Source organism: Lentinula edodes (assembly GCF_021015755.1).
Source record: "Lentinula edodes strain Le(Bin) 0899 ss11 chromosome Unknown C8R40scaffold_68, whole genome shotgun sequence".
Lineage (NCBI taxonomy): Eukaryota > Fungi > Basidiomycota > Agaricomycetes > Agaricales > Omphalotaceae > Lentinula > Lentinula edodes.
The window spans coordinates 89,138-97,023 of NW_025764374.1; positions in this window are offsets into that span (position 1 = coordinate 89,138).

Below are 7,886 nucleotides of genomic sequence, written 5' to 3' on the forward strand. Positions count from 1 at the left end.
GTAATAATGCTGTCTTGTAACTTTACATACAAGGAGAAGTCTCAGGTATGTACAGAATGGACTCGAGCACATGGAGTATCCCTCAACATAAAGCAGCTGACAGCACTATCCACCAGCAGTACTGAAGAATTACTGGGAGCTGGACAGTGCCTCCATTGCTCTTGTGAACATCCAGCTTTTGCAGATGTTATTTAGTCTTAATAGCTATTCAAGTTCTTTGAGCTTGCTTGTTTTTATCAGAAGAAATGCTTATGCTGGAGTTTACCATATGAGCTCTGAGTTCAAGTAACAAGCACTCTGTATCACACCCTAAGTAGGACTGCATGACCCCCATACATTGAGATAGAGGCATGAATTCCTTCAAAAATTGTAAATTGCATCTGCAAAACCTGGGTGTTCGCGAGAGCAAGGGTACTAGCTGGAGAGCGCTGTCCAGCGCTGAAAGCACTCCCAGCAGTTTTTCAGTACTGCTGGGAGCACTTTCCCAGCTGGACAGTGCTGTCAGCTGCTTTCGAGCTCTTAGCCGAAAATACAGGTTTTACAGATGTGAGATAAATTGAGTGGAGACATGAATACTCAAAGGGGGATATTTATCATCCCTGAGGTAACTAGAAGGCAAAAGATGACAGTGTATTTACTTAAGAGTTTGAAGGCCACAAAAATGCTCCTACTGCATGCATAAAAGCATTGAAACTCAAGGTACATCTGCAAAACCTGTTCTTTTGGCTAATTCTCCGAGAGCAGGTGAGAGCACTTCCCAGCAGCCAAAGCACCCAGTGCAAGTTTAAAATTTTGCTCTCGGTACTTTGGGTGCTGGAGAGCACTCTCCAGCCAGTACCCTTGCTCTGGCGAACATACAGGTTTTGCTGATGTATGGTGCGAGAAAGCTGATATTAAATATCTGATGGACTGGCAATAAACCGGCAACAAATTATCAAAATTGAAAAATCAACTGTGCCCTTCCTGAGTGCGTTAAGGCGGGAGGGTCGAGCTTCAATTTTGTTTTTGATCATTTGAAATCTCGGTCCGGCAATTTCTCGTACATAATTCCACTTTTGCCACCACTGTAAATTTAGTTCAGTGGCTTGCCCTGGCATGCCTCAATCCTCTTGTCTACTACAGCAAACACAACATAGACATGTATATTATAGACCTTGTAGATCTATTGATGAATATGGGCTAATGATAACATCTAGAATTCAATCCTCTTTGATGGAAGATACTTTGTCTATCTTTGTTTCTTTTCCCCATATTTACTGTGGTTAGCAGATATCCAGTAAAATGTTGGAAATTACGAGGCTGTAGTTTACGGAAGTATAGTCCTTATATACGCCGCTCCATACAATTTTGATTCCCTTTTATGGTAGTAGTTTTGCCTTATTTGGCCAAATGTAACACTGAGTTGAATTGTATTGATTTCTTGTGACCGGCACGGGATATCACGGGACTGTCACCCTCTGTCACAATTACTTTTTCTCGTCTCATTCAGTTACTCCCTGTTACTCCATAGATAGTTTAAGTAAATTTACTTGTATTTTGCTTTTCTCAAAGAATCAATGTTGGCACCTGAAAGGCCCCCTCGTTTTTTTGATTCCATAATATTTAATTAATATTTAATAACCCACAAGGAAGGAGCCGAGTTTTTGCCATGCACAGTGGTGCAGTGGCCTACAATCGCATGTATTCATATATACTCTGCACATTGAATATGATTTTCTGAGCACAAAAATCCTCAATATACACACTAGAGTCTAGCATATACCATTCAATAACAGGTGCAGAAAAATGATAAGCGACAAAGCAGACATGTCTGCAGATGGACTTTGAAAGCGGGACAAGTCACGGCATCCCGTGATTATTCCGTGCTGGTCACATTAAATGAATGTGACTGAGTACCATATATGGAGAAACTCCTTCTAAGTAAGCAAAGTGAAATAGCATGACTGTTAAGATCATGTACACTGTGTAACCGTGCCAGAGGCCACAAGGTGTCTAAAAGCGGAGGGTCGAATGGGACAGTAGTGAAGTTATTAACAGCACTGCCGTTACACCGTTAGTCCCCAGAGATCGAGAATAGAGAAGGTGAGAACCAGGGGCAGCCAAGTCAGAACAGCGGTAACGCAGACAACGGGGAACGAACCAAAGAACATATAAGTCCCAAGGTCAGAGTAAGGAAGTCTTCAAGGCGACAAGCCTGAAGACTTAAAGGCAAGAGACAAAGATCTAATGATCTAAGTTGGAGAGGAGAATCTAAGTTGATAATTAAACTGAGGACTACAGTATTGTACAGGCAGTATTTATATCTATGGATTGGCGCATCAGGGCGGGGCGCCAGACTAACTACTAGGAGTTATACGTGTAGTACCTACAGGGTAGAGAATAAGACAATAAGGAGAGACTGGAATAAATGGGTATGTGTAGCGAGAAAGAAAAATAAAGAATAGATTACAATAAAGGACAGATCTCGGAATACCGAGTGGCGGAGTGAGGCACTGAGGCATGGACTTGACAATGATGTGACCTACATAAGGACAAGTCTTCCATAAACTACAGCCTCATAATGTACATATGGAATATTCCCCTGTTGGGGAGTACTCTGCATGCCTAAGTATGTACAAGACACATGGCTTTATACTTGGTACTGTACAGTGTAAGACCTGGGTCAGAATAGGTCTTAGGGTAGGTTTTGGGATGAAGAGTTTATGTTGTAACATGCTAGGAGCAGGCTGGAGCTCAAAGGGAGCTACGGAAACCGCGACCGAGGACAGGAATGACCTAGTAGTGGCTGGGATAGAGAGATGTGACCCTTGGAGGGGTTCCTGTAAGGTCCAGGGAGGTCCCTAAGGCATAGATAGAGGAGGTAAATGTACGGAACCTAGTAGAGTTACATAGAAGGAGTTATACTCGCTAGAACGTCAACGTGGGATCGAATAGGTCTCAAGTGTATAAGCTCCTGAGAAGATATACACCCGGGAGGGGAGGTCCCGGGAACTGGGGCTTAGGGGTGGACGTCCTCGAGTGTTGGAGGTGGTAACGGAGAAGCGGCACATAGTTCGATGTAAGGGGTAGCTTCGACATTACCTAGATTGAGATCCCAGAGCTTGTGGAGCAATTGGGGAGCTCGAGGAGGTTTTGGGGAGGTTAGCTCACCAAGGTGTTGGGCATTGGGGAGCTCGGAGACTCACTCGGATTGCTTAGACGTGAAGTAAAAGTGTATATTCGACCGTATAGACGATTGTAGAGGCAGTAGACAAGAGTAGAGAGAAACAGAGGTAGAGAAACAGAGAGTAAAGAGAATTCCGTATAGGTAGCAGGTACAAAGGGACAGGGACTGGACCTATGTAAAGGGTGTGTGTTCAAAATATACCAAGCTGGGGCTTTGGGATGTTGCAGAGCTACTTAAATAGGTACAGGAAGTGAACAAGGGAACATCAGGAGATCTAATGAACATGAGGCAGTAATCGAGATTGATACTTAATGGAGTTTTTCGTAGGGGGTCCTGTATGCGTGCCAGGGGAGGTATGCGTGTCGAGGAAGTCGTCAGGCACTCTTGTAATGGGAAGGTTACAGGGAAGTGACGGTACTGTCTTGGGGGTTTACGGAGCTAGATAAGAGGTATGGGAGCTTCTGGTTGGTGCTGTGACGGGTCTGGTGGCGGTCAGGGCATGACATACGGTTCATAGTCAGTATATTACAAGTGCAGCATTTTCAAGACCCTCAGTTGATTTACTACCGACTGAGGGTGAGCCCACTCAATATTTGTATGAACACAATCCTTATGTAGAATACTCTATCTTAACAGGTACAGATCATCAATATTACAGTTGATTTACTACCAACTAAGTCTATCTTAACATCCCCAAGTATCTCACTGGGGTGCATAAAATCTTAGACTTATTTATATAATAAATCTATAGGCCTATCAGAATTTCATTCAGACTTCATACAATGCAATATTGCGAGATTCCCCATCAAAGAGTAGCACATTGGCCTCAAAGGCTTAATTCCTTGTCTACCATGGTGTGCTAACTTAATGCTGAGGCTGAAACACTGTGCTACTGAATGGGATTTACAGTGGACACTGTAAAATGTGATACTTACTTGCAGTAAATGAAGAGTTATGTAAATAAAAAAAACTGTAAAATGTGATTTTCTCATGGAACTTGTCACCCTGAGAATCCGCCGGACCAAGTGTTAGAATGATCAAAAACAAAATTGAAGCTCGACCCTCCCGCCTACTCCACACTGGGCATCAAACGATTTATTGCTGTTTTCAAAAAAGTTGGCCAAACTCAAATTTTTGCTCTCACGATGTTTTTGTGCACGTCTGACCTCCGAACAGATTTCATCCATATCTCAGTAAATACAATACTTATTGACTTATTGTAACCTGCATCTGCAAAACCTGGATATTCGGCTAAGGGCTGAGAGCAGATCCCAGCAGATCCCAGTGCTGAAAGCACCAAAAGCAACATGCTCTGGGTGCTTTCACTGCTGGGAAGTGCTCTCGACCACTTTCAGACCCTTAGCCAAAAAAACAGGTTTTGCAGATGTGTCCTGTATTCTGCTCATGTAAATGCAGATGCTCAGCAGTAATTCAAGCTTTTTTGAGGGTTTTTTTGGTGTTATGAATACCTCCTCCTCTTTGTACAAGATTCCACTTTTCCCAAAGTAATCAATTCATATACAAGAATCCCGAGCCATCTAAAGTAGAGTGAGTAGTATTCTAGAGATGCAAGTATGGTTTTGAATACAGGAACAGGAAATGTCTAAGTCACAACTCGAAGAGCTGCTTTATTGTCACTTGTACTGCATACCCTATGACCAAAAGAAAGGCACTGCCCAAGCAGCTTTGCTGGACTGTTCTTTGACTTTCCGAGCTACATAATCCACTAGAGATTCAAGGATTCACTCAAGTCAGTCTTTGTCAACAAAGTCGTATCATTCATCAATGGAAACCCACTGGGAGTGTTATTCCACAAAAGGCAGCAATTGAATTGAGAGGAAGGCCAAGACATTTATCTGTGGAGGAAGCTTTTGTGCGTACATTGGCTGCATGTTATCAATCCTGGCTCTAACCAGTGTCTCCCATAGTTTATTCAAGGATGCATTGATCAGGAATGTGATGCATATGTCAAGTCCATGCCGCGGGCCTCCATTCCGCCGCTCGGTATTCCGAAGATCTGCTCTTATTGTAGTCTGACTCTTATTGTTCTTTCTCGCTACACATACCCTTTTGTTCTAGTCTCTCACTATTGTCTTTTACTCTTTCGTTCTAGTCTCTCTTTATTGTCTTTTACTTTACCCTGCAGGTACTACTCGTATAGCTCCTAGTAGTTAGTCTGGCGCTCCGCACCGCTGCGCCGTTCCGTAGATATAAATACTGCCTGTACGCTACTGTAGTTCCTCAGTTTAATTATCAACTTAGATCAACTTAGATCTCCCTTCTCAACTTAACTCTTCTCTAAGTCTTCAGGCTCAACGCCTCGAAGTACGTTCTCCTCGACCTTAGGACTTTAACGTTCTCTGGTCCGCTCCTCGTCATCGGCGATACCGCCGCTCCGACCTGGCTGCTACTTAGCTCCTCTCTCTCTACTCTCGCTCTCCGGGGACTAACGGCGTAATGGCGGTGTTGTTAATAACTTCACTACTGTCCCACTCGTCTTCCGCACTTAGACACCTTGTGACTTTGGCACGGTTACACGGTGTACATGATCTTAACAGTATAATTAAACTCAATCCGTAACGTCGTACTGACTTATCATTTTTTATGCCTCCGAAAACTCGAGCTCAATCTAGAGCAAACTCCGAAGAAAACACTTTCTTCACCACAGCCCAATCTTTCGCCCCTTTCTCCGACTCTATCTCTGCAATTGGTCAACCACGTCGCCGTAATCGCGGTTTCGGTCCAGCCACAGTTCCAACTACGTCAACTCTTCCTGAAGCCATGGAGGAAGAACAGCAATTTGAGTACAGTACTTTATTCACTAGTGACGGACAACCTGTCCAAGTCCTGACCCCTCGCCGTGGACAACCCCCCGTGGTCGCTCCGGCTCGGGGCCGCTCTACTACTCGAATTGACTCTCCAATCCTCCAAGCCATTGCTCGCCGTACGGGAAAACAACCCCAACGTCGTGCTGCTTCTGAATCTCCTCGTGACCCACCTCCTCACTTCAATTTGGATACCGGTGATCACGATGATCAAGACCCTCCTGTCGACCCCGATGACCCGGGCGCCGACAACAATCATGACGACCTGGATGACGAATCCGGCGGTTTACCGCGTGGTGAGCCCGGTGACCCCAGTGGACCTGGCGGTCCCGGCGGTCCCGGCGGACCTGGTGGTCCTGGTGGACCTGGTGGACCTCGTTCCTCCAACTCTCCTGACATCCCCAATGAGCAACGTGCTATGTTGGATCTCCTCTCGGGGTTTAAGGTTTCTATGGAAACCCTCGGTTCCGTTCTCGCCGCACTCGGCCGTCCCTCTGACAGCTCTGAATCCAAGAGCAAGGTCAAGGAGCCCGAGGTATTCGACGGTTCGGACCCCCGAAAACTCAAAACATTCTTCGTCAATCTCGCCCTGGTCTTCAATGACCGTCCCAAGTACTTCACCGACCAACGGAAGGTGAATTACACTCTCTCTTATCTCAGTGGGTCAGCCAAAGAATGGTTTGTCCCTGATATCCTCGATCCGGATCTCGACTCGCTGCCGGCCTGGACGTCGTCCTTCACGGCCCTTGTAAAGGAGCTACAGGACAATTTCGGCGTTTACGACGCCCAAGGCGAGGCCGAGGACGCCCTTGGTAACCTTAAGATGAAGGAAACCGAGAACATCCGGAAGTACAACATCCGGTTCAACACCCTGGCTGCTAGTACCAACTGGGATTCTGCTGCCCTGAAATGGGCTTATGGACGAGGCTTGGCCGAACGCATTAAGGACAAAATGGCGCGGTTGCCCGAACCGGCGACGCTCGCCGCTTATCGTCTAGAAGTTCTTCGTATTGACAATCGTTATTGGAAGCGCGAAGAAACCAAGAAGCGTGAGGCTGGCAAGCCTTTTATTGCTCGGAACCCGAAGAAGGGTTCCTCGGACTTCAAGACTGGTTCTACTAACCAGCAAAACAATTCTCAGCCTTCGGGCTCTTCGGCGCCGCTCACGCCGAAACCTAAACCCTTCTCTGGTGGTAAGCCTAACAACAATGGTAAGCCCCAGAACTCTTCGAATTCCGGCCAATCCGGCGGTCAGCGCCCCGCGTTCAACCATCTAGGAGCAGATGGTAAAGTACTTCCCTCCGAACGGGAAAGAAGGATGAAGAACAACCTTTGTCTCTTCTGCGGTGGTAAGCATCAGATTGCCGACTGCAACAAGCGAAAGGCCCGGGAATCGAAGGGCCGCGCTGCCAAGGTTGAAGAAACCCCCGAAGCAACCATTGAGGTTGTTGAAGAGGATTCGGAAAACTAATCCGCAGCTCTTGTTCCCCGGTACGAAACGGGAGCTGCGTTGATCAGGTTCGTACCTCACCTGGGGAGTTATATCTCAACGTGTCCGCTCTTTCCTCTATTGAACGATCTCTTGTAATATCTTTGACTACTGAATTTTCGTTATCCGATTCGGCCGCGCCGGCCGAACCCATCTCTGCTCTTCTTAAATTTCCTACTCTCGTTGATTCTGGTTCTACTGACTCTTTCATCGATACTCGTTATGTTTCTCAAAATTCCATTCCTACGACCAAAATCTCTCCTGTTAATCTTCGTCTTTTTGATGGTTCATTATCTTCTAAACCCATTACCGATATGGCGAATATCGCCGTTCGGTTCCCTTCCGGCGAGCTGCTTCTATTACCCTTTTATGTTACACATTTAGATTCATCCTGTAAAGCAGTATT